The sequence below is a fragment of the Cygnus olor genome, chromosome 2 (genome assembly GCF_009769625.2).
Source record: "Cygnus olor isolate bCygOlo1 chromosome 2, bCygOlo1.pri.v2, whole genome shotgun sequence".
Taxonomy (NCBI): Eukaryota; Metazoa; Chordata; class Aves; order Anseriformes; family Anatidae; genus Cygnus; species Cygnus olor.
Genome location: NC_049170.1, coordinates 96,850,524 through 96,877,465, shown reverse-complemented (window position 1 = coordinate 96,877,465; position 26,942 = coordinate 96,850,524). Strand labels below are relative to the sequence as shown.

At 39.3% G+C, this 26,942-nt stretch overlaps 2 long non-coding RNA genes across 2 annotated transcripts; both read right to left on the bottom strand.

Moving 5' to 3' along the window:
- Positions 1–15,197: 15,197 nt before the first annotated feature.
- Positions 15,198–20,950, bottom strand: LOC121065623. Its single transcript, XR_005817201.1, has 3 exons — positions 20,798–20,950; positions 17,795–17,849; positions 15,198–15,482 (listed from the first exon to the last, which is right to left on the bottom strand). It is a non-coding gene; the product is annotated as an uncharacterized LOC121065623 (long non-coding RNA).
- Positions 20,951–21,530: 580 nt separating this feature from the next.
- Positions 21,531–25,404, bottom strand: LOC121066334. Its single transcript, XR_005817680.1, has 3 exons — positions 25,272–25,404; positions 23,800–23,956; positions 21,531–22,239 (listed from the first exon to the last, which is right to left on the bottom strand). It is a non-coding gene; the product is annotated as an uncharacterized LOC121066334 (long non-coding RNA).
- Between the last annotated feature and the right edge of the window lie 1,538 nt (positions 25,405–26,942).

The following is a 26,942-nucleotide window of genomic DNA, read 5'->3' as shown; positions in this document are numbered from 1 at the left end:
AATCTTGATGCATTCTGAAAGGAAGTGCAAAACTGAACTGTTCACTGAAGTCTTCAGGAAGAAGTTTTGCTCTTATAACAATGTGTGCAAACAAAATCTTTCATCTTGATTGATAAGTACACAATGCTTTATTCACCAGAGACCAGGATTAGATGAAATATGAACTGTGACTTTCAGAAACTGCTGCTGAAGATGAGACCGGACTGAAGAGCCTCAGTAAGGATGGTGAGAACAGCATATTTCTTTACTGTAGGGGACATAGCTTATAAATGCTATGCTCATATTCTATGATTTCCCCGAATCCAGATAATGTAAGGGAGGAACATACAGGTTGCTGAGTAGGCTGTTTCACCTATATAGTGCTAACACAGACAGAAATTTCAGATAACTGTCAATGGTTGCCTGTCAATGACTGTCACGAGCTAGACTGTAGAAAGTAACCAGAATTCATGGAAATACAGCTTGGAAGGAAGCAACCACCTAGGGCATAAGAAATTAATAACAGATCATTGAATGATTGTTTTTTGAATGGTCTTGAAACTCTGTGTTACACTACTGTTGATAATTAATTCTTGCTATGTGAAAGGAGGATGTGTGGAACAGTGGAAGACCTCGCTAACTAGATGTACAAATGTAACTCTCTGTGTTGTATTGAGACTGATATTACAAAGTACTGATAAGCTAGAGCTCAAATAATTGGTGAATCAGACTCAATCAGGTTTTGAGTGATAACCAAACACCCACTAGCTGGATGAGAAAAAGTGAAAAAAGAGACCAATGATATGTCATCAGAGTTGGTTCTCCCAGTCTGCACAAGCTTGATGATAAAGAGTTGCTATTTCATCATTTTTCTATGGGGCGAGGCTCTGCTAATAAAAGGTAAATTCCACAGTAAGTTTATAAATTTGGGGGACTGTGAGAGGCAACCATGAAAATTGAGTGTATCATTAACTTATTAGCTGGTTGATCACTGTTCCTTCCTGGTAAGTCCAAAAAAAAAAAAAAAAAGGAAGAAGAAGAAGTGTTTTAATCCCTTGTATGATTCAACTGGTTTAAGAAGGAAAAGTGTTGTGTGTTGTATAGAAATCCAGCAGATAGGTTGCTGTCTTTGCTAGCATCTCAGAAATATTAACATTTTGTCTACAGGGAACATTGTTGTTGAATCAGATAAACTAAAGAGAAGAAACTACTCGTTTTCAAGAGCCCTGGATGCTCTAAATGTTGAGGATTTCCCAACCAGAGGCTTTTGGTTGTTTCCAGCCAAGAAGGATTTGGCAAAAGATCCAGATATGTTGTGAATGCTTTTCAACTTCTGGAGGTTCAGGTTATATAAGCACAACATGTTTATACAGAAGAAGGGGTAGTTATCTCAGAGGAAGAGGTGAGAAGAGAAAGACTGCATATATGGGATAAATGCATGTTAATGGTCTGCTGAAAATATCCTGTGATGATAACAGATGTTACTGCCGTTACTTTTCATGAACATAATGTATGGGCAACAGCAGGAGTGTGAGTTAGTATAGCAGTACACAGGATTAAGCTTCCTCAGAAATAAATTTCCTTAACACTGTTGTTTTTAAAAGTATTCCAGAATGCATACTTTCATTGCTTATGTGCTCACTATAAATATTTTCACTATGAATAATTACGTGGTATCTTTTTGTTAAATAACAGCTGGTTACCTATACAGAAGACTTGAGTTCGGTATTTGAGTGCTATGCCTCAAATTTTAGGCTGTCAAGTTTCCTAACATATGCTTCAATTGACAGATCTCTTTCTTGTGCTGCAGCAAACATCTAATTGGAAGTACAAAGAGAAACACTGACTGCACATACTTTGTGCAGATATCCTACATATATTAAATATGTATAAGAGGAGAAAGTGGTGTACTGACCAATGTGCTTCAGATTTGAAGTTTTTTCTGATGTCTATAAAGGGCACGCTTCGTTTTCTAGGAATGCATGATTAACATGATTGTTTTCTACAAATAAGAGCTTTGGCTACACACTGGCAGGTACTAAGAAAATAACTTGAATTTCTTTTAGTTGCTGGTTGTTCTTTTTTTAAAACATCATTAAAAAAAAAAAAAACACCCTGCAGTCCAAGATCAGAAAGCTGCTCTTCTGTGTTGCCTACTTATCAATTTGATCAGAATATAATGCCAACAGAAAGAGAAGCAGATACCATTTGAATAGGCTAGTAGAAAGACAAAAGAAACCATACTTTTTTCAGTACAGAAATCAACCTTGGTTTTGCACCGCTTATATGTTGATAAGGAGATAAATACACTACACTTCACATATTAATGAGACCTCCCCACTGATCTTCAGTTAAAACTCAGGTGAGCCTCTCTCTCTGTTTTTCCTTGATATCTGGCTTATACGTCTGTTTACTAGCCTTCAAGATTTCAAATAAAGTATTTTTCCCCTCCATACATGCCCAGTTTGATTATTTCAACACAATGGTTAGTCTTCTGGGATTATTGTTGTTAAGGTGTTTAACTCACATTTTCTAAATACTTATTAATCCAAATAGTTATTAATCGATTTCTGTTTTGTGAATGCTTTATTTTTGCAGAGGAGCACAAATCTTTCTTATTACTGGCATCTGACAAGAAAGCATTCCTATTGATCTGTTTTGTGCTCCAGAACAGGTAGGAAATTTCATCTTCCACTTCAGTGTCATATACATACCACAGTACAGACTAATCTGGTCTTTCCTTAAACCAACCAGCGAGAAATGATCACTTTTAAGCAAAACTACACTCTTGCTCCAGTAGATGTAACACAAAAACAAAGTAGCCCTCTTAGAGATCACATGGTCCAGATCAGGTTGCTTATGATCAGCTTATGACCCTGAACGTCATTTTATGTCTTGACTCTAGCCTTCTTCTGGAGCAAGGAATGAGTCTTTTGGTTTCAGCTATAAGAAGGTTTTAGTTTGCAACTTGTCATGTTGAGGAAGATCACCACCCTATCTAGCTAGAGAAGGTACTTGAAGCCTAACCCTGTGGCTTCAAGTACCTTCTCTTCACTTACTGCCTCCCCTCAGTCTCACAAGCATTCCTACAATTTCTCCTTCAGACACACCTTGATCAGATTCTCCTCTCCCCAAGCAGCATTTTACTCCACTGAATGTGTCCCAGTGAATTTGGGAACACATGTCCCACTGAGTTTAGTGGGAGGCAAGCTGAAATAAAACACAGCTCATCATCAGTAAGTGGAGCAGAAGCAGGCACTTACAAAGATGGTAGCATGAGCAGGTAATGAATGATGGCAATGCATGTTTGAAATAAAATCAAAGTGGTTGCACAGTATAAGCAACTACACATGAAAAGGCAAAGACTGAATTGCAACGGATATCTTGATTCCATTTGGAAAGTGAGAAGTGTAGTGCTAAATAAGAAAACTAATACATTTCCTTCTTTTATTTTTGTTGTCTACTGACATGAGAACAGAGCCTTACGTTTTCCACTAAACTATGAAACACATTCATAACAGAACTCAAATATAGCTATTACCATATTTAAATATTTCTTCACTGCTTATTACCTACAAAGCTGGCTATAGTTGCATCCAATTCAAGATGATTACGACATGCATACGAAAGAGCTGAAGGGGAGGAGGGAACAACTTTTGTTCCTAAACAGCTTACCTCTTCAAAAAGAACAATGTTTACTGAGATAAATGAAGAGAGGGTGGTTGTTTTAGATCACTATGACTAATGTTAAGAAACAGCTGGTAAGGAATATTAGGTAATCACATACACAGGCTGCACATTGGGAACATTACGCTAACATACCTACTATAATTTTATTCCCTTCCCCACGCATTTATTCAAAGCTGCAGCTGTGATACTGGCTTTTGAACATTAGAAACTACCAGGAAAAGCAGCATGAATCATCATCTTTTGCTTGTGTTATTTAACTTAGTCACTCAAGTGCAGTTCTTCTAAGAGAACAATAATAGAAGGAAACTCAGTAGTTTTCGTTCAGAGATTTGTGCAGACTCCCTTCCCTTCCCTTTCCTTAGGTTCATTGAGGATGAAAAAGAGCCAGTTCAGCTAAAATACTCACACTTCCATCCAATATTTATAGCTAATCAGTCCATTTTCTGAAGAGCATATAAACTGTTAGAAGACAAACTATTCAGAACAGTTGCTTCACCTGCCGCAAGGCAATTCCTTTTCTCATAGGCTAAAATTGGTGACTGTTGACTAAAATCTCATAGTCAGTGGCAGAAATACTGAATGTAATAGTTAAAAAAATAAAATAAATAAAATAAAAAGAACTATCCATTATTGTTCTTTTATCAGAGATCATCACTAGATTTTCTATGAATTAGGAGTTCCAGTCACCGCACAGTAATGCACTTAGATAAATTTGGAAATTACAGCCAGGATTTCAGACATGTAGGGGGATTCTGTAATGAAGTGCTTGTGGTGGCCACCATTTCCCTACTGTGGGTTTGAATTGAGTTTTCAAGACTGTATTTGCCTTTGAGAGCACAGCACTTTTGTTCTACTGACTCAAAATATACCTGTTCAGGAGGGAGATACACAGGAAGGTTTGTTCTACAGAGATGGGATGCCTGTAGCCCCCAGCAAGTTCCTCTTTGCTCAGCACTCACCAACCTGCTGCTTTCTTATCAACAGGCCATTTCCTTGCAGTTTTATGATCCTGTGAACATGCGTAGTCCATACAGGTCAGCTCACTCAGAGAAGGGTCTCTACTGTTTCTGGGAAGTGCAACTACATTGGAGTCCCAACAAGCCACATTTCATCCTTAGATGAAAGCCACCTAAAAGTTAGGTTTCTGGAAAACTGTGATTCAGACAGCAGACGTAACTGGGCATATCAGCAGTAACAGTCCTTAGGACCCCTGGATGTTGTCAGAGAGGGATGAGGAATCTACAGGATGAGCTCTTGGTGCCTCATGTTCTTCTGGATGCTCTGTGACAGGGAAACCACAACTCAAGCTGCCCTTCCCTTCCCTACATGGCTAACAAGGGATTCCTTCTGTCCCAGGTTTTCCCAGAACTTTACACACATACAGACAAAGACACACTTGCACAGAACAGATCTTGCTGCCTGTGACACTTTGGTTCACAGTTTAACCTCCAACCAAGGGGATATTTGAGTAAAGAAGAAACATATGCTGTAGAGACATTTCTATATTTTTAATACTTTACTTCCAATTTGCACAAAAGCATATGGAATTAAGCAGCGTAAGAAACATGTGCGTGCAATATCTGGCCATGCTTTGACATTTCATCAAGCTTCCCCTAACCATATCTCATCTCTCTAGCTCTGTTTTTTCTTCTGGACCACAGGTCTGTTACTGCAGACTTACTGAGATGTTGATGAGGCAGATATTCTAGGAAGAGCCCCATGCTCTTACCACATAAAATAAGAGAAAAGTGGGAAAGTCATAAGAAACAGACATACAGCATCAGCAATATCAAACAGATATTGTAGCAGATACTGTTATATACTAAAAAAAAAAAAAAATCAAACAAAACAAAACAGTGTAAGTGAGCCTTTAATGACAACAAACTGGTGGAAATTGCATACTTCGCATTTTCGAAGGAAGCCACTGAACAGAGCAAAACTTTATTGCTACAGATCTGTGCATAGCCAAATAGGAAAGTGTCAGAGTGTCTGGTTGGTAACCTCCCCCCAAGCTGAGGCCTCCAACTTTGGGAGTTCATTCACCTGCAGTCTCTTGTTTTCAGGTTCTAGATCATCTGTTTGACATCCAAAAGCTCCAATCCGTTTTTGTCTCCTCAGGATTGACAGCTGGTCTCTCAGGCTGTCTCAGGTTGAAATACTTGAAAATCTCCCAGACCTTTATCTCCCCTGGAAGTGGAAGCCTTCTGGCGTACCATTTTGCTCTCTAAAGGAACATGATAGAGCTAAGTAAACCAAAATGAAAAGTCAGACTTATGAACAAAGTTCATAAAGACTGCGACACAACTTAGTTCATATCACAGTAGACACATGGATCTATACAAAAATAAGGCCTTCCTCCATTTCAGCATCCCTTCAGAGACTTCCTTTGAGCTTAGTTCAGATTTTTTGGACCAGTACTGGGATTTCTGATCAAATCATACCCTTCTTCTGAAACACGGGACACTCCCAACCTACCCTATGTTTTCTAACCCAATCCCTCCATTAAAGCAGTTCATTTGTCTCATTTTGTCTCGTCATCCCCTTGAGCCTCAACAGTTAAATCCACCAGAGCTAGACCCTGAAGGCCAAGCCTGTGACACCAAGCACTCTCTGGCATGGCTCCCATCTCTTGACCAATGAATTCCTCTCGTATGGTAATGCGTAAATTGGTTTGCAGCTCTCCCTGCTTTCCTCGAAATCTACTTTGCTTCAGGACACCATGACTATATGCAGAGTCCAAAGGCTTTCACTGTCTGAGATGGCTTCCCAGGATTCGGCAGATCCTCCATCTCAGATTACAAAGAACTAGTGTGGCTCTTAGCATGAGTGAGTTTTAGTCGGGACTGCTAGAAGACAGCTGATATGAAAGCACTATGACAGCTAAATACGTATGCTTTTATATAAACCTTCAAGGTCTTTGTAATATAAATGAAAACAAGATACAAATCCTAAAGTAAGAGAGGAACATCCCACTCTCTGGATCTTGTGCCTGCACTCCATTGCAATACTCCTGCATAGAATCACTATGGAGCCCAAAGCATCCCCTGGCCTCCAAAAGAGAAAATGTTGAGTCTCAAGAAGCAATCTTACACCAGTCCACAGGGATATTCTTAGAGAGCTCAAAGAGGATAAATGCACTATTCCTGAGTTCACTGCTCCTCAGAGTTGCCTCCCACCATCCTACAAGCCATTACAGTCTGTCACAACAGTGACAGAATAAGATAGGAGGAGGGAGAATTCCTCCCCACAACTGTCAGACTTTTTAAACTCAATGAAATTGTGAGAAGCTCTATAATTGATTTTAAAATGCTGCAGATAAGGAAAACTATGAACGTGATTAAAAAATGAAGACAATTTGAAAAATATTTGTTAAACATTTTTTTAAATTTTTCTTTAAACAATTTTTTTACCAGAAGTGCTGAAATTTTGGATTGCAAATATGTGTAAATTTTCCATGCTTCTGGGCACACCTGCTAGCATATTCATGTGCCTATTTGGTTTTGGGTAACTCGTCTGGAGCCACCTGCCAAGGCTTGAAAACATTTCTGTTGGCTAGCAAGTTTGCAAATACCTGGCTGGAAATATGAACCTCTCAGCCTGTATGGCCCACAAGTGAGCACAGACAGGGCTGCCTGCACATCCAGTATTTTGGTGTGGAAAAATATCATGCCAGTCCATCCACAGAGGAGAAATGCTCATTTTCAAGCGATCCACCTCAAACTCTGGAATCCTGTTATGCTGCCCAGTTGAGTAAGCCATAGCAGAGATGTCACTGGCAGTATTAATGTGGAGATCCCAAAGGCAGTTTCCTCCCACCTTGTCTCAGTTGCTACCACTGCAATCTTCAGCTTTCTTCCCGAAGGGTTAGCTGGATATACTGGGACAGTGGTGCCATATGACAAACAGGAGATCAACCCAGCTGCCCCCTCTCTCTACTGTCTTTTCCAGGCAGGTTGTTTGGCTTATGAGGCAATGTTTTGGGGGGCACAGGGATGGCCTCTCTTGAGCAGCGCCATGAGTGATGCTGGTTTGGCCCCTGGGAGTGCAGATTTAAGAAAGGGGGAAAAACCTGCTGCGCAACAGCACCTGCGAGAGGGGCGTGAGAACAGCCCTGCAGACCCCCAGGTGAGTGCAGCAGGAGGGCAGGAGGTGCTCCAGGCACGCAGCAGAAGTTCCCCTGTGGCCTGTGGAAAGGCCCCTGGTGGAGCAGGCTGTCCCCCTGCAGCCCATGGGTCCCACATGGAGCCGATCTCCACGCTGCAGCCCGTGGAGGAGCCCCCGGTGGAGCAGGTGGATGTGGCCTGGAGGAGGCTGCGGCCCATGGAGAGTCCCCGCAGGAGCAGGCCCCGGGCCGGAGCTGCAGCCTGTGGAGAGGAGCCCACGCAGAAGCAGGGGGTCTGGGGGGAGCTGCCGCCCGTGGGGGACCCATGCTGGAGCAGTTTGCTCCTGGGGGATGGACCCCGCGGTACGGAGCCCCGTGGTACGGAGCCGTGTGGGAGCAGTTCTTGAAGAGTTGCTGCCTGTGGGCAGCCCCCGCAGGCTCAGTTCGGGAAGGATGGCATCCCGTGGGAGGGACCCCACGTGGAGCAGGGGCAGGGAGTGACCTCGAAGGAGCAGTGGAGACGAAGCATTAGGGACTGACCGCAGCCCCCATTCCCTGTTCCCCTGTGATGCTCAGGGGGAGGAGGTGGAAGAGCATGGATTGGGGGGAAGGTGTTTTTCGTTTGCTTTTTGTTTCTCAGTGCTGTAGTCTGTTAGTAATGGGCAATAAATTATATTATTCTCCCTATGCTGAGTCTGTTTTGCCCATGATGGTAATGGGTGAGTGATCTCCCTGTCCTCATCTGAACCCTTGAGCCTTTTTGTATCATAGTTTCACTTCCTTTTCCTTTGAGGAGGGGGAGTGTGAGAGCAGTGTCTTGGAGTTTAGCTAGCCATCAGTGTGAAAACACCACGCAGGTGAAGAATGCCTTGCTTGCAGGTGTATTTTCAAAAGGCAAGTTAAAGTATAGCTGATAGCTATACAGCATACACAGTTTCCAATGAGATTTACAAAAAAAATAATACAATAAAAGAAAGGGCTTGACTATTCAAAAATGCCATCTGGAGAGGTGCACAGGACATTTGGAGATATTAAGTACAGGTTTATACGCTGACTACTACTATACACACTTCCTTGTACAAAAGGCACAGTCACTCACATAACAAAATCAAAACAGGGCATGAGAGGAAATCTCTTACAGTTGTGGGTGATAATTTAGAGTTTCCCAAAGTGAGGAATAGCCTCCTATTACTTGTTCCTTGTCAGAGCAGCTGTTTTCTGACACCACTGGATCTCAAACTGCCTCTGGCAGCTTGTTGGCAGGACAACACTGGGATTCCTAAACTTGCCCAGGTTGCAGATTTCCTAAAGGTTTTATTTGCATCTACTCTGTCCATTCTTACCATGGCTTCCCAAGATCCCTCTTAACACTAGGTTAAAGAAGAAAGTAACAGATTCATTCTATCAATGCAAAGCTGATTCTTCTACCTACATTTTTCTTTTCATTTTAGTAGTCGTGTGAACATCAGCTATAAAATCATATTGTAGTCTCACCCCTATCACAGACTAGAACTATTTCCGTGGCTCTTTTGATGAACCAGTACTTTCCAGAGATGGCACATGCCACATAAATTAACTTTAGGGGAATTACGTTTAGCCAAACTGCAGAACAGATAGTGATCAGACATCTGTCCAACCACTTCAGATAATTTCTGAAGTTTATTCCACCGACTTCAGGAAGAACTAGATTCAAGAGCCTCTAGTGGGCATGTCTGCATACTCAAGCTTTCCACTGACACCTTTAGATGTTGGTAGGAAATCATTAGGAGGATGCCAACACCATCAGGCCTAAGACAGTCATGGTTACGGTGATACCAGGATGCCTGATCTGTCTCAGGTACTCCCTGGCTGGCCAAGGAAAGCAAGCTGCTCCCCTTGGTCCTCCTTTCTAGGGAATCTGGTTTGACGCACACAGTATGGTCAGAACAACAGGTTTGGTTTATTGTCCTGAGTTAGGCTGTGGTGATCAAGGACAGGACTGCCCAGTAGGTACCCCCTGACAGCACTATTAAATGTCTTTAAATGTCTTGCTACCCTTTCTATTCTCTTTTTTTTTTTTTCCTCGCATCCTCATTCTCCATTCTCATTATTTTCTCCCAAATAAACACCAGCCACCCTTATTTGCTATTTTTCCCAAAGGTCCCAGATCTGTTACATATGCAAAAATCAACTGTCATTTGTCATTCTTTTCTCTCTGACCTTCATTATTTTTTCTTTCTTTGGCTATATACTTCAGACTGTCTTTCCTCCCTCACACTTCTCCCCTCAAATTTTGGGGCTTCTTGCCAAGAGAGATAAACCTCATTTCTTTCCCTGGAGGAGCAACAATTTTACAAAAAAAAAAAAAAAAAAGAGAGAGAGGGGGAGAGAATCTTAAACTTGCACAAATCCCATTAATAAAAATAGACTTAAGTAGTATTGTCTGCTATTTTTCTGGTTCTCTGATAGCAAAAACTGGTCCTACAAAATACTCTGAAAAATATGATTGCTTTGTGCAGTTTCTGTCCACTTCCATCTCTGACTGAATGCATCTAAATAGAAGTCACTCAGCTCTGCTTTGCTTTAAAATTGAATAGCTAGAATCCATGATCAACCACTGTGGAAAAACACAGAAGAAAGCAAATGGATGTGTTAGGGGCAAGGAACTTTTTTCTGTAGCAGAATTGTTGTACTTTCTGTAGTGACATCCCAAGCACAAACCGTATTGTTTCAAGGAGTTGCCTGGCTCTTCTAGGTGAAACTTTTCCCCTGAAGAGCATTATCCCTTGTTGGATATGACAAGGAAACTGAAACACAGCAAGATAAAGAGATTAGCCAGGAAACATCAGCAGATCATTGGCAGAGTCCGGAAGCAAGTACTTGTCTCCTATCTCCCAGGCTGATGCACTCACCAGCCAGCAGAGGTCAACTTAAGATGCATAGCCTATGTACTTAGGTCCAGGCTCCCATGGCAGCCCCATTCCCTTGGCCTGTCACCTCCTTGTTTGTAGGACCACTGTCCCAAGCACCCTGGAAAGTCTTCAACAATTTCAGCCTTGTAGCAGAACTTGCAGCTTAAGTTCTTGAGTGGTGGTCAAGCAGAGCACCATATGTGAAGCTGCTACCGTCACCAACAGGGCATTTGATTTAGCTGCTCATCAATTGCACATATTTGTGGTTTTCTGGTGTGTGGGAAGCATACGTACAAAGCTGGTCATGTGCCTTTCTTCCTCTCATATGATTTTGTGTGAAATCCTTAGCTATAACAAGTCCTACAATTCAAAATACATGTATATGCTGGCCTATTGCTTTATTAAGTTGTGAATACTAATGAAAAGAACATTTAAAAAAAAAAAAAAAAGTCTCTCCCAGCCAAACACACACCTGTGAAGTATTTTTGTGTAGTTAGCACAATGGCTGTCAGTACAGATGGTGCAGAATCACACCATTCTTTGGGAAATTCAGAGACTGTTCTTCATACAGGGCAGGAGGCTGGCTGGCTGGCATTCCCCTGATTGCAGCAGCTGGTATAAGGCCAAGTATTCATGTAAGCATCTACTGGCAGAGGTCTGTCCCTGTACTAGACTTTCTCCTTTATTCCAGTGCAAAACACCCAGGCAAAACCCACCTGTGCCATTCCCAGTACCCAAGGCCTCTCATCATTGCTGCTAATATTTGGTGAGAACTTTCTGGATGTTCATACAATACATGTTTGTAAGAACCTGGCATGTTCTGAGGAATGGGATAAAACAGCAAATCATACAATTCCAGCAATACTGTCATACCTCTGGACATACCAGTGGCATCCAAAACTCTTGTGGTAAAGAAGTAAAGCAAGTTTCTCCACACATATGATGGAAGAAAGCAGCCAGACTGATCCATTCTAAACACAGCTTCCAAGTAAATTGCAAACATAAGTGTCTATACAAAATCAGACTCAAGCTTAGTTTCAAAATATACACCTGCAGTCTGTGAATAGCTTTGTGAAATTATGCTGTCCTGCCCTTTTGTTAAGATTAACATTAAGATTAAAGAGTGAGTTGGAGATTTCCAAATTGAAGAAAAGAAGTATGAAAGTGTTAAACTAAGCTGACACCATGGAGGGGATATGTTACTTTTACAAGTTTATTTGTGAGAGTTTTTGGGTGTCAAAAGGACTTAATCACAGGCCTGAGGAGACTGGATCTGTGAGATCGTCTTGTAATACTAACGGCTGATACAGCAATGTTTCTTACCATGCCAGATAGTCAGCAATCCTCTGGAACCACCTCTGAAGACATTCAAGACCAGCCACTGACAGACAGGGACCTAATCTTACAGGTACACCAGTCCAACTTGCAATTCTGAGTGCCCAGAAGCAGGTCCTTTTGGTATTTTAGCTAAGTAAGATGGCTTTTTGTAAAACAAAGGAGCAGGTAATAATAGAGCAAGGTTCAGGCTAACATCCAATTTATTAAAAAGGTGTTAAAATGTAGTTTTTCACAGGAAGGTGAATTTGCCCTTGGCCTGCAATTCATTAGATCCCAGCTCTTGCCTTCACCCTTTTGCCACGAGGGACTAAGAAAACAGCAGACATGATTCCCTAGAGCCACACAACCTGGTACGTAGAGCTTATATGACAGTTTCCCCAGGTAAGGCTGAAAAACGTCTTTTAGGCTAAAACCTTCCTTTTCCTTTCAAGACAATTTTTATATTTAATGCACAGTTTCCCTTTATGGCAAAAAACAGGCTACATGTAATGGATGATGGTCCATTATTTGTACAATCAGCCAACATCAGCTATTTAAAAAAAAAAAAAAAAAAAGAAAAAGAAAAAGGGCCAGTGCTATTTTGGGGTGTATCAATAGGGTTATTACAGGAAAACAACCAACATAATTACTCCAGTCTAGACAGCAGTGACTAGGCCTTAATTGGAATAAAGAAGTTGGATTTGAGTACCACAGCTCTAAAAGCTGATTATGAAAAAAAACACCCCCCAAAAATAAACCAAAGAACAATCAATTAGAAAATACAACCTATGAAGTTTATTAAAGGACCTAGATATATTCAATTGCTTTCCTCTCCCACCCAAATAATGGCTTTATGTATTATTACTTGTCAATATACGAAAGGCAAGACCCGAACAAATAAATGCAATATGTTTAAGAGTAGAACCTTAATAAAGAGCAAAAATGTAATATAACAAGCTTCATAGCTGAAAGCTGTACAAGTTGAAACTACTGTCACTTTATACGGACACCTATTTATTCGTTACAGCTCAAAGAGATCAGTTTTGTTCTGACTAAAGGGCGGACTAGCAGTACAGTTACCAGAAATCCATATGGGATGCCATATTCTTGACAACCCAGCTTTTAATTGCCTCAGAAGTTGGCTCATCAGCTTTCATGGGTGAAAACATAATAGAAAAGGAAATACTATTTCTCATCCAATTTTCTCATTCAGCATTCCTGTTGCCTTCACTGTAACACTATCAAATTCAATTTATTGATATAAAACTGATACTAATTACCTTTTCAAACATTTCAGTTCTTTAGGTGTTTTTTAAAATCAATTTATATGTATTTTTACATGTTCAATTGAAATCAACATTAATTTGTAGCTTGGGTTTAACAGAATCAATATTTAGCAAATTTCCATACCATCTGTTTTCAAAAGAAAAATATTCTTCAGTGTGCACTCAAGATAGCAGTGGACATACTGAAATCAATGAAATCAGAAAGAATATTGAAAGAACAAGATCTTAGGGATAGAGTATTGGACAATTTCCTTACATGAGGCTCACAAAGCAGGTGCACAACGGAAACCTTACCCTCCTGCAATTCCTCTAGCAAAGGTTCCATGTTGAGACTTGGAAGTTCAGCCCGTCACAAAAATCTGTGATTTCCTGAAAGGCCAGCACATTTTCCAGAGAAAGCAACTGGATCGGTTTACATTTAGTTTTGTTTGTTGCAGCTTAAATACAAATTCAGGTATTCAGGAGGTGAATGAACTGCTTGGTATTCTCTGTGCTTTGATGTGAAGTGTTTTTAAGAATTAGACTGGTGATATATGATTCAGTTGTCAACTGTTTTTTGAGCTTACCTTTCACAAAAAGCATTACATCATTAATTCCAACACAGAGAAGAGCAGGCTGTTATGATTTTAAGAGTGTACCGTAAAAACAAACTTTTAAGTAGTTATTTAGTCATTCAAAGCACCACTTCCAACCTCATCATCCTTAAAGAAATTAGAAATTGCAATTAGGCAATCTTCACCTAATGTTGAAAAGTAACTTGGAATAGTGGGGAAACTTTTCAAGATCCCTTCAATTGCACAGTTAAGATAATGCAGTTATCTTAAGATAATAGTTTTCTGGAGATATGCTTCAGTAGTTCCAAATATTTAAGACTGATAAAATGAAATGTCTTCTGGAACTCTTTTGGCAATTGAAGAAAAGTGACTAAAAACATGATTACACATATTTTAGAACCATATAATGATTTATGTACAGCATACTTTGCTGTGTTAGGGACTAAGAGCCAAGAACTTACTAGTGTTTCTGGAAAATCCGTGTTTGCTTTCTCGGTATAAATGATTATATGTTTTCAAAAGCCAAACTATTTGAATGCTCTGCACTTTTCCCATTTACAAATATTCCTAATGCAGTTTCATTGTCGCTTTTAGAACTAATCAAGAGAGAGAGGCTTGTTCCCCTTTCAGAGTTGCAATAATGAACAACTATCAAAAACATTGATATTTTCACAATTTGAGATGGTGGCTAGAGAGAAAAGATATGTCTTTTCAAAACTAATCTTTTAATTGTTTTTGCAACTGAAAGAAGAATCATTACTAGCATGTACTTAAAATTCTAGTTCTACCAAGAAGTATTGCTTCAGTTGTAGATAAGCCTTGGAAAAATGCACTTTTTAATCTTTTGTCACGTATGAATGGCTCTGGATAGTACCAGTATTTCCTCAGGATGATTTCCATACTGAAAACAAGGTTTAATCAGCAGGATATATTTATCTGCAAAAGTTTGATTCATGTAGCAAACTAATGAAATAAGGAATCTCCTTTAAAACACGGAAAGACTGGTCATCTTCCTCAAAGGGGAATTATTTTCAGGAAGTTCAACACCTGGTTAACCAGCCTGCACATCTCATACAAGACAAAAAATAGATTTATTTTTTTAAGCCTCAGAATTAAAAGTTATGGCCTATTCCTGAAAATCTGGTGTGGAGCTACTTTTTCAGGTGAGCCAGGGACAGAACTTCAAGTTGGATGGGAACTGTGAGGCAGATTTGCTTAAAGGTTGTAAAATTAACAGCCCGGCTCCTCAAAAATGGAAGGATACATCTTTTCAAGTGAAAAGACAGATATATTATTATTGTATATATATCTGTATTATTATACAGATATATATTAAAATTCAAACAAGAAGAATTAACTCTTTAAAATAGAGGTAAACCAAGAGATTAGGTAAAACAGAAGTGAAACCTTGAAATGATTTGCAAAGGGAGGTCCTCTAGTAATTTTATTTTACTGAAGCACATCCTTTCCTTTAGGCTTCCTGACAATCTGACAAGTTGTTGTCATGAGGTGGATTGAAAACTGGCTGAAATATTCAGCTTGAAGGTTAATCACTGGTTGATCCATAAGAAGCCCAGCTGGATGCAGCGGTGTACCAATCAGCAGCAGTGTACTCCAAGAGTTGGTACTGGGTCCTGGACTGTTTAGCTTCTTTATAAGTGACCTGGAAGATGAGACAGAGTGCACCCTCAGCATATTTTCAGATCATACAAAGCTGGGAGAATGAGTGATAGGTCCAATGGGTGTGCTGTCATACACAGGGACCTCAGCTGGCTGGAGAACTACACCAACAGAAATGTCCAGAAGAACAACAAAGTGAACTGCAAAGTCCTGCACCTTGAGAGGGAATAACCCCATGCACCAGTACACACCATAGGCCAACTGACTACAAAGCAACCTTGCAAAAAAGGACATGGAGGTGCTGGTTGGCAAGTGGAAAACGAACAGCAAGTCACCCTTGCAGAAAAGGTAGCCAGCAGCACCTTGCTGCATTAGAAAGAGCATTGCCAGCAGGTTGGTAGTGATTATTCTGCACTGTCGAGCTCTGATGTGACTGCATCTAGAGTGCTATGCAAGACAGACATGGAGATACTAGAGCAAATCTAGCAAAGGCCCTTGAAGCTGATTAAGGATTTGGAGTGTCTGATATAAAGAGTCTGGGAGAGCGGTAATTGTTTTTACCTGAAGAAGAAAAGTCTGGGGGGTGAGGGAGCACATCTTATGTATGTGTGTAAATTCAGGAAATTCAGTGTAAACTTGAGAAAAAAAAAATAAGGGTCCTCAAACAGTGGAAGAGGTTGCCCAGGCCAACTGTGGAGTTTCAATCCTAGGAAATCTTTAAGACCCAACTGGACACAGTCCTGAGCAACCTGTTTTAGCTGGCCCTGTTTTGAGCAAGGGGGGTTGAACCAAACAATCTCAATAGGCCCCTTCCAACCACAACTATTCTGTGATTCTGTGAAAGCTGTCTCTTCTGGAATCAGGCTGTCGAACCTGCCAGCCAGACAGTTTCAGAGCTCAAGACAACCAGCAACACACATCCTCAAGTACAGCCCCTGAAATTTTTTCCTGTCAGCTGAGACAGGCAGAGTCTGTACTACTGACCATTTACTGGCACAATACAGAAAGTATGAGAGGAAAGAGCTTTGCCAGAGGCAAAAGAGCTTTTTTCCAAGGCAGGTTTTTATTACCCTGTTCTAGTCTATTTGCCTCATTTGTTACCACTACCCTCTTGTATGCTGCTTGTTTCTGAAGATTTCCAAATGCTTACAGGTGAGTATATTTTAGTTTTCCATGGTTAATATCGTACTGTTCACTCCACACTACTGCAGGCCAATGAGAGGACAAAGCAATACAAATATAATGATTAGCAAGAAGGAAATATGTTACTACATGACAAGAACATGGTATAACATAGCACCTTCTTTAAACATACTACATAATATTTATTACTTCTGTAGTTCCATAAAAAATTCTCATTATCACTGAGGGGAAGGAAGTACCAAAAATGGAAGATAATACTATGAGATATAACTAAACCTTCAAGTTTTGCATTCTCCTGAGCAGAAATGCAATCTTAATTTTGCAGATGAAGCAAGACAGTCATGGGGTTTTTCCACAGATCCTTTCACAGATTTCTTTATAAGGTTGAAAAATATATTGAGAATATAAAGAAATACATTGGTAACAGAAAAAAAAAATGTTGTTTGATCCTTCTGTTCCTTTTTTCCTGGTCTCCAGCTGCAGAAGCATTTGATGTCACCGAAAAGACAGTGATCCTATTCTTCCACAAACACCATCAGCAACTAACAGAAGAGAAGAACAATGGAAAACTTTGATAATCCTCCTCTATCTACAGGATAAATCAATGTTCTCAAAGCTCTCTGGAGCACTGAACCACTTCTTGAATCTTATGGACCATCTATGTGGAACAAATCACATGCCGAGGCGTCAGCTCATGACATAAAAAAAGTCATGTGAGGTTATACAGCAAGGGAGAAGCACAGCAGCAAAAGAAACCAATGGTAGACCACAGCTTCTACCATACCGCACTGTTTAGCTCAGAAACATTGTATTTCCACATGGTTCTTCAGATCTGCTTCAGAAAGTTTACTGTGGCCTTTCAAACCACCAAGATATTAAAGATCAAGTACATAGCATCTTCAAATAATAGTTTATCTAAATAAAAATCTAAATTTATCAAAGAAACTTAATTTGTCCCCTTATTTGCATATAACATAAGATGTAATCGGGATTCTCTAATTTGCCTGCACCTGCACTTCTACAGGGACTAAAAATGTGTATCTTTGTCACCAGACCCATCTCCACCATATTTCAATATCTTCTCAATTAAAATAAATGCAAAGCTTTATGCACCTTGTGGGTACACCAGGTACAGCCAGACTGGCCAGCTGTATATTGCCTGCAAGAAAGCATTATTTTCAGAGGGCAAAAGACTGTGCTATGGTGACTTACCAAAGGCTGTGCAGGACAGCACTTCATCAGCCACTATGTCTTTAGGGAGGTTCCTCTGGCAGAAATGACAAATGAGCATGAGTCCATTTGGCTTTAAGTTTGAAGGAAAATCTTCCTTTCTGCCATGTCCTTTATCATACTGAAGCAAAACATGTTTTTTAAAAATTTTAATGTTCTCTACCTGTATTACAAAATCATGTACATTGTCTGTAGTCCTGAAAGAACTCAAAATCCTATGGAGTAGACATGCAAAAAACCTTATATTTTAGTTATCCCCTGTGCCTTACAGTAAATCAGTATAATCTGCCTTTTATTAGGTTATTGGATGCTGTGGCAAGGAAAAAAATTTGGCTTTTAAGCACTCTGAAGTGAGCACTTTGAAGCCTCAGTAAGTGATAATCAAGAAAAATGGCACAAACATCTTATGATAAATCTTCTCTATATATTTAACTAGGATTACTTGTGAAGCCTCAGAAATTAAAATGATTATATATAGCCTTACTTAAGACTTGAGTTGAGTTTAATAAAGCATGTGATATTGGTTTTCAAAATCTTCTCTTTTTGAACGAAGGTGTCTATAGCAATGCCAGTCAAATGAGCTCTTCTGTGAATGGATGGTTCCCTTCACCCCATAAGCCTACTTGACACCACCATTTGTCATCAAACCACCTCCACATGGCAAGACAGCACATGCACTGTGGATAGTCCAAACAGACTCGGCCCATGACTGCCTAGTAGAATATCTGTTGTTTGCTTTCTGCCTGCCCCTTCCACAGCAGTATGCTAATTTGAGTCTTTTTCTTCCATGCAGCCACTAATTTTTCATGTGACTTGAAAGAATATAAGGTAACCTAGAACTCTTAAAGGTAGTAGATTTGGTTGAATTTGGCCAGCAAATTCAGAAGATATTAGTGTGGAACTGAGAGATGAACAGAGAGACAGTGCCATAGCACATGTCTCTTCCAAAAGTCTTGAAGTCAAGTTAAAAAATAACTTCTCTTAAGGAATCCATTCAACTAGAATTAGTACCTGAGGTTTCAGTGTTATAAAAGTAATTATAATTTTCCTCAAGGGAGGATTGAAAAATTTCTTGATGGCCATTAAAAATAAAAATAAAAATTAGAAAGCTCATGAAATCTCAGTTCTCTTGACGGTTATAAGAGCTTTGCTGTCAACTTCACAGTCTTTTTTCTTGTAAAGTCCTGTTATTTAGCAAGAACGGGATCATTTCTCTATAACATTTCTCCATCTTTGGGTAAAAGAACTATCTTCCTGAGTATCATTACTAGACTATGGAACCCAGGTGCTCTTGTCTAAATATTTCCAAAATGGAGGCTAATAATTGCGAGGTGCTTTAACATTTCTTGAAATGTAAAAACGGGAGGAAATGGACATAGAGACACAATGAGACTGTAATTCTAAATAATATATAATTTAGTCATTCAATGTTTGGGGAACCTTAAGTTTGCTGCAGGCAATGAAGATATTTACTCTAACCTCTTTTCCACCTATATCATCTTTCTTACGTAATCGAGTTGCTCAGGGCCATCCAAAGGTCTACAAAAGTCAATGAGCTGACCTGGGAGTAGACTGGGAACTGCAATGTTCTAGCAGCAGAAGAAATTGTTCTGCAGTCATACATCTCTGCAAGCATCTCCCAGGTTTTGTTATACCACAAGGGAGACATTTTTTCACTTCTGTCTGTCAAGCTTTGTGGTCATAGACAAGTATTATCTGAATAGCAGCAGTTTCATGTCTATGCAAAGTTGTTCTTGAAAATTACATATGCACAAAGTACATATATAAAAGGCAGCTAAATTTGGTGCCTAATGCTTGCAGTTGTAGTGTGCCTACTTGAGTGCCTCATGCTTGTTTTGTTTTGTTTGTTTGTTTGTTTGTTTTTAACATCTGTCATTTAACACTGACATGTTTCTTTTCCATTTTTTTTAGGATTGGCCCCAGAGTCAACAGTTATGATAATTAAAATATCTATCAAAACAACTGATCTAAAAAAGCACACCTATAACCTACCAGACAGTTGATGCTTTCATTGAAATATGTCAGGAGGAAAAGCTTTTTAAGAAATATTTAGAGTAGCTGGTAAAAATAACACTGAAAGTTTACCACAGTGGAACTAGCCCAATGTAGACATTCCCTTGGGGAATATGTATCATTTAGGTATTTATCTTCATTTCACTTACTGTGTCATGATTTTCTTCTTTGTAAACTGTGAAATAAATCAATTTCTGTCTTTAAGATAAATCACAATTCCAACTATTTACATTCAAAATGTGATAATTTAACTACTTTTTGGTACCAAAACCAATTATAAATATCTGTAATATCTACTTTTTTTTTGTCTGGAAACATCTATTTCAGGTATTTCACTAAAAAAAAAAATCTGATAAAGAAAGGAAGTGTTTCAGTTCAACCTTCATCAGAAAACAGTGCTTGCTCACAGTTTTTGATGCAGAATTAGAACAGGGCAGCAACTATTAAATTCCATAACCCAAGATCCCAGCTCTCTTGGGATTCTCAAATACATTCAAAAACTTCCTGGCGCCAGCCACAAAATTCAGTCTGAACAGAAGCTGAACACATCTCAGTACTGGGCACTTTTGGGGACTTGGTGAGTGGCCGACATGGACCTCTTTTCTGAATAACTCTCAGCTCAGAAAGAAAGAGCAGTGAGAGCACATGCAAGTAATTGTAGACAGGAGAATGCTTTTGCAGATAGACTTGTAGCAAGAAAGATAAAGAAAGATAGCCTGGCAGCAAGAAAAGTAGCCACTGCAACATTGCCAGCCTATTGACTTCAGCAGACCGGAGGAGAGCTAAAAGACCTAAAAGAAAATACATTTGCATAATGCAAGGATTCCTCCACCAGGACAGGATGAAAATGGAAGTCTTAATGTGCAAGTATTTTCTGAATATTCATCAACTTGAATTTGAACGGTAGGACAGTGTTAAACAAGGTATTAATAAAAGAATAAATACACTTACCTGAAAAATAAGACTTTTTGAACATATAGATATTGTTTGAAATGTTTGGGTGCCAGAACAGCTGAATATTTTATTCACCCTGAGCTTCACGAAGCATGAAGAAGGAACCAAAACAAACCTAGAAAATTTAAAAAGTAAATGGAGAAACAAGGAAGGATGTCCACCACTCAGTAGACTATACCAAAAGTTTTTGTGCAGCCCAGTCCCATTTAAGAGCTCAAAATGGTCATTAAAAAGTAGGTCCCACATAAGTGACAGCCCCCTTGTTTACACTGCCCTGCAATTTCTTTGACCCATACATCATCTCCTACACAAGTTCCTCTATGGGCAATTCTCACACTTGAAAAGCTACCATCCTCTATAAGACTGGAGAAAGCAAAGATCCCCAAAGACAACTATCATTTTCTGTTCTGCAGAATAATTTACTGGAGATGAAGAAAGGGACAAAAATCAGGAAGGCATGTGAAAAGATCTAAGGAAGGTAGAATGATTTTGCACCTCCTATAATATTTTAACACAATGAATGTGCTTATGTCACATGGAAATTACAATATTCTAAATTCAAGTATTTGAATAAATGTTTAAATAGGAAACTCCTTCTAAAGGTTATTCTCCTTCAGCAAAGCATGTGTCTGTCCAGCATATAACTGTGTGAGATTCAGCATGTTTGATTTAAATAACGTCCAGTGGGCGTTACTGAAAGTATTTTGGCTTTGAAAAAGGCTGAGCAAAACTCAGGAATCTGACAATGCACCAAACAGTAAATTGCAGTTCTGAGAGTCAGTCTCCGGAAACAATTGTATTTTCTCCACCTTTATTGAGCTAAGTTATTAAGCTAAGGAAAAGGCAAAGAAGGAGTGGCTCTAAGTATGAGTCAAAAGTGCTTACTTATGACAAAAAATGGCAGAGATGAACCAACATCCTTAGAATTACATATTTTTTAAGAATTCATTATAATTAATATATTACGTGACTCTGAGATAATTAGTGAAACTTATTTGTCCATCCTTCCTGCACAGAATGAATGCTTGGAGAGAAATTGAAATAGATTTTAACTTGTTCATCATTCCTGTTTAGGACCCATCTCTAAGAAAGCAGAGCGTGCGGTTTTTGAGTGTTACAGAAAAGTAACCTTCTTCATACTGCAGGCCAGAATATCGATGTGCTGGGAGGTGACACAAATAAATATCTGTGTCTGTTAAAAGGGATACTGCAGATTTTCCCCTTTTTCCTAGCTTATGTGGCTGATGGGAGGCTGAGAATGACATCACACAAAAAAAAAACAGTGAGAGCAACATTTCACCTGGATGTGTTAACTGTTTTGATTTAGCAGGAGAAAATGCAATGTTTGCTATGACAAAATGTCATCCATCCTTCTCATCTGGACATCCTTGGGGAGGCTCAGGAGCAAGGAAAAAAGCAGCAATTCTCCATGCTGCTTTCTGACAAGTAAAATGGAGAGGTTAGGGCAACCAGCAATAATTATACAAAATATTGAATAATGTGATAGTATTCTTCCCATGAAGCTAACCAGAAGGGCCCATTCATCCTGATAACTTTTTAATAACAGCTATTTGTAATTGGTTTTGAATACACTTGTCCGGTACTTTAAGGGGCCTTCCAGTACCTAAAGGGGGCCTACAAGAAAGATGGGGAAAGACTCTTTATCGGGGAGTGTAGTGGTAGGACAAGAGGTAACAGTTTTAAATTAAAAAAAAAAAAAGTAGATTTAGATTATATATAGTAAATGAATTCTCTCTGAGAATACTCAGGCTGGTGAGGCACAGGCTGCTCAGAGAAGCTGTGGATGCCCCATCCCTGGAGGTGCTCAAGGCCAGGCTGGATGGGGCTTTGGGCAACCTGGTCTGGTGGGAGGTGTCTCTGCCCATGGCAGGGGGGTTGGAACTGGGTAGTCTTTAAGGTCCATTCCAACCCAAACCATTCTGTGACTCTGTGATTCTATGTTTATTGTATACATTAACTTAACCTAACCAATAATTCATGGACACAGTTTAGTTTTGTGGTTAGAACTCTTCTGTTACAATTGAACTCTTCTTCTTGTCTCTGAAGATAGGCACTATCTCAATCCTTTTAGCATCTGATACACCACCTCAGGCAAATTATTTTTTCAGATTTTCAGACAGGTTCTTTTATGTTAAAGCTCTGTATTTATTTGGGGAAATGCCACTCTGCTTCTGAGTTTTAATGATGTGAAAAGAACACAACCCATGCAATATCTTCTCAGGTTGTTTTAGAATTCAATGGGAGGCAGAAAATAACTTAACCACTCTTATTTATTAGTGGATCAGGGACTCTCCCATGTGAAATGAAGTTTGAATTATATTTATCCATGGAAAAATGGCACTTCATTGTAATGTATGTGCCTATCCACTATTCTTAATCATTAGGAGCTGGAAGAAATTATTAGCACCTAAATTCAGCTTCAACATGTTTGGTTGGAGATCTTTTGAAAATCTGAAATAATAATAACAATAACAATAACAATAACAATAATAATAATAATAATAAATAACAACAATAATAATATCTACCACCATACGAATGACACTAAAACCATCACCTAGTTACTTCTAGTAACTTCTAGTTGACATGGTAAATCTTTTCAGCAAATAACCTATTATGCTACCCATACAATTATAAAAATGGATAATGTTACCTGGTTCTTAAAATTGGTAACGCCATATAAACTTAAATGATATAAAGATTTGAGATTTAAAAGTCAGTCTAAGCAGACTAAAGCCCCTGGACTAATCATCATCTTTCCTTACCAAATACCTTTTCCTGATTCTATTCCAGACTTTGCTAACTCTTACATGCCAGTTACATTACCTCTTACAGACCTTCTACCAAGATCAATAATAATGATCAGAGAAATTATTTTACTTCATAAATTGATTCCTGGACTGTGTCCTCAGTCAGGTAGAATTGAGTATTCACCTCATAAGTAATACATTGTTTGCTTACATACCTATTTGACTCACCTGTACTTCCAGGATGCCTGTATTCTGGAACAATTTCTCTTCATTTATCAAGACGAAGGACAAGACCAATTAAAAAAATTCCTGGTTATGTACAGCTCAAGGTGGCCTTTTTCTCTCTCTTTGCATTCACTGTTTGCATACACAGCATATCAGCGGCCTCAAGTACAGAAACAAATATCAATTAATCAATTTCTTTTATTCCACAGTTGGCTGAATCCATTCAAGGATGCTGTAAAGCATCTCAGTTATGTACATTAATATACTAATATGAAGAAAAATCAAGCTGAAATGCAAAGTTTAAAGCATAAAGTCTTGCCTAGCCACCCTCTCAGCCTCTTCGTTAGGAATTACTACTATTCCCCCCTTATCTGTTACATATTGATTTCTAGTTAAAACCAAATACTATAGAAACGTTATAGTTGCTACGGTCCTGTCAGAGATGACTAGCCTTTTAGCTTGGAATTCCACTCCGATTTTCCTAAACTTGTAACTGGTCCCATATGTAATCAAGTCAGTGTCAAACACCTTCCTGAACCATTCAGTGAAATAAATGCCAAATATTGTTTGACATTATTGCAAGTACATCACTGGTTATTTGGATTAAGTCTTGATGCAGTGAGTGCCAAAAACAAAATGAATACTAAGTATCCCAAGTGCATTCATAATAAAATTAAAATCATTTTGTGGCTACCATCATTTGGTTATGGGATCAAAGCAAAAATAATACTAGATGCCAAAAATCAAGCTCTTTTGTTGTAGCAGAACCATGAGCAATGAAAAATTAAACAAATATATTAGTGGAAGTATTTAGTAAGGCCAAAATCTATTTGCTAAGAACAATTTACAGAAATCAAACTGTTGTTAGTGAAAAGTTCACAAAATAGAGAAAGGATCTGTTTGGTTTGTTTGTTTTTACAAACCTCATTGCATACAAAGTTCCCTCAGTTTTCCTGGCATCTTTCTATGGTTATAATCTGGAAGCAATAATCTTTATCAGAGGCTTCCTTTAATTATCTCATTCTACATAATAACACAAAACACTCATGGCAATCTGCAGGAGTTACGGGTTTTGTTTCTTTGTCAGACTTCTCAGTGACAGACTAGTCCTCAACATCTGATTTCTAAATGCTTTCAAATCACCTCTTAATTTTTGTCACTCTGTCTGGAACCTCGATAATCGATAGAGAAAAGCTTATTGTCTTGAAGCAAAGCTTCAGGTTCTTGTCTCACATTTGATAAAACATGGACTACTATACTATAATGCACGGTGAGATGAAGGAAATCCCTACCACTTCAGAGAAGCATTCTGTAATCAGACCTTAACTGTGCTCTATTTACGAATTTGTAAATTCTGCCATTATGGTGTCTGCTATTTTTGCAAAAGTACTGAAAAAATAACAACAACAAAAAAACCAACAGCTACACAACTTAGGTAAACAAGCACCTTGGTCGCTACATGGGCTGGCAGTCACCTGCTGCCTGTTTTTGCCCTTGCCCATTCCTCCTGCAGCACGGCTCTTTCCAGCAGCTGGGATGCAGTTCCACAGGGAAGGAAGGCAAGAGGGCACGAAGCACTTACGGGCTCTGGTTTGAGGGCAAGAGGGAGCAGCACTGTAAAACTGATGTGTAACCACATGCAAAGTCATGCACAGACTGAGCATATGATTGCCACAGAATGGCTCAATTCAGAATGAGAAACAAAAGGTCCAGCAGGGTGAAAGAGAATAGCAAAATGCATCTCATATCATAGAATTGTCCTTCTTGCAATAAACGTTCCCCTTGAGAAGAAAAGGAAAGCTGGTTTTTTTTGTTGTTGTTTTGTTTTGTTTTAAGTGTCCATGATTTTTGATCAGACTGAGAACATAGCATCACTAAGAAAAGGAGAATGCACAGAAAGCAGTTACAGCCAGCCAGCCAACATGACAGCTAAACACATTCATTGTATCAGAGAGATTTGCACTTTGTGTGTGGCACAATCTGGCCCGACCTCAAGTCACCCTTGCAGGCCCATTACCAAAAGAGACCGGCACTGTTTTTGTAGACAACCTCAGGATGAAACCTAAAATCAACACAGATAAAATTACTATGACTTTATATAATACATATCTCAGAAAATAAAAAATTACACATGAGAACAATGAGAAGAAGACCAACTTCTCTCTTCTACCAAAGTACCAACTATTTTTAAGATCTAGCACTCGAAGCTTGGGAAGTCCAGAATTAAGACTATCCAAACAAGCATAATCCCAGTTATCCACAAGGAAAACCATTTGATTTAAATTATGTGTTCACAGCCCAACTTTTCCTATGCCCCCCCTTGCCTGACACTGCTCACAGAAAGCACGATACCTACTTGCAGACCAGGCCACTGAAAACTCTTGATTCTGTGCCTGCTTCGTATTCTACAAGGCTTTGTACATTACAGAAGCTGTCAGGGGAACTTCAAGGTGAGAGCAGACGTATGGCGTAGGAACCAGAAAGTCAGCCAGGTAAATGCACTTCCATTGCTGCTACAGATGTCACGGGTGACCGAAATCCCCAGGTTTCCCTCCCAGCTCCAAAGAGAGATGTTTTGCACTCCTCACTTTCAGTACGTCTTCCTTCAGGTGTTAGCTTTCAAGGGTGTGATCTGAACAGTCAATTCTGCAGCCAGGTCACAGAGGAGTGTGCACTCCTAGCACTGTTCATGGCCAGCTCTGCGAACGGGGGCAGTGCTGGGAGTCTGCCGACAGACATTGTCCTGTTTGTTATGTCATCTAACAACAACAACAAAAAAAAGTTTGTTATGTCATCAAACAAAACATTCTTATTTGCTTACATTCCTGCAAAATAAGAGTGCTACAGCTATAGGATAAGGACGAGATGCAGACAATTTTTGCCACTCAGTGTTACCCACCCTTGCATTTAGTGAGATAAAATCCTGGGGGGCTGGGGGGAAGAGTACAATCATTAATTAAAGATATATCGTACAAGTGAGGAAGGTGTCAAAGTTAATATTGTCCAGGTAACTGTTGTTTTTCTGTTGAGATCTTTATTTTGCCACGCTAATATTATTGCAGCAGATTAGCTGTGTGCATACTCATAGATGAGCAGCAAGCATTATAAACTGTTGAAGTTATCAGACAGAGAATTTATAACTAAAT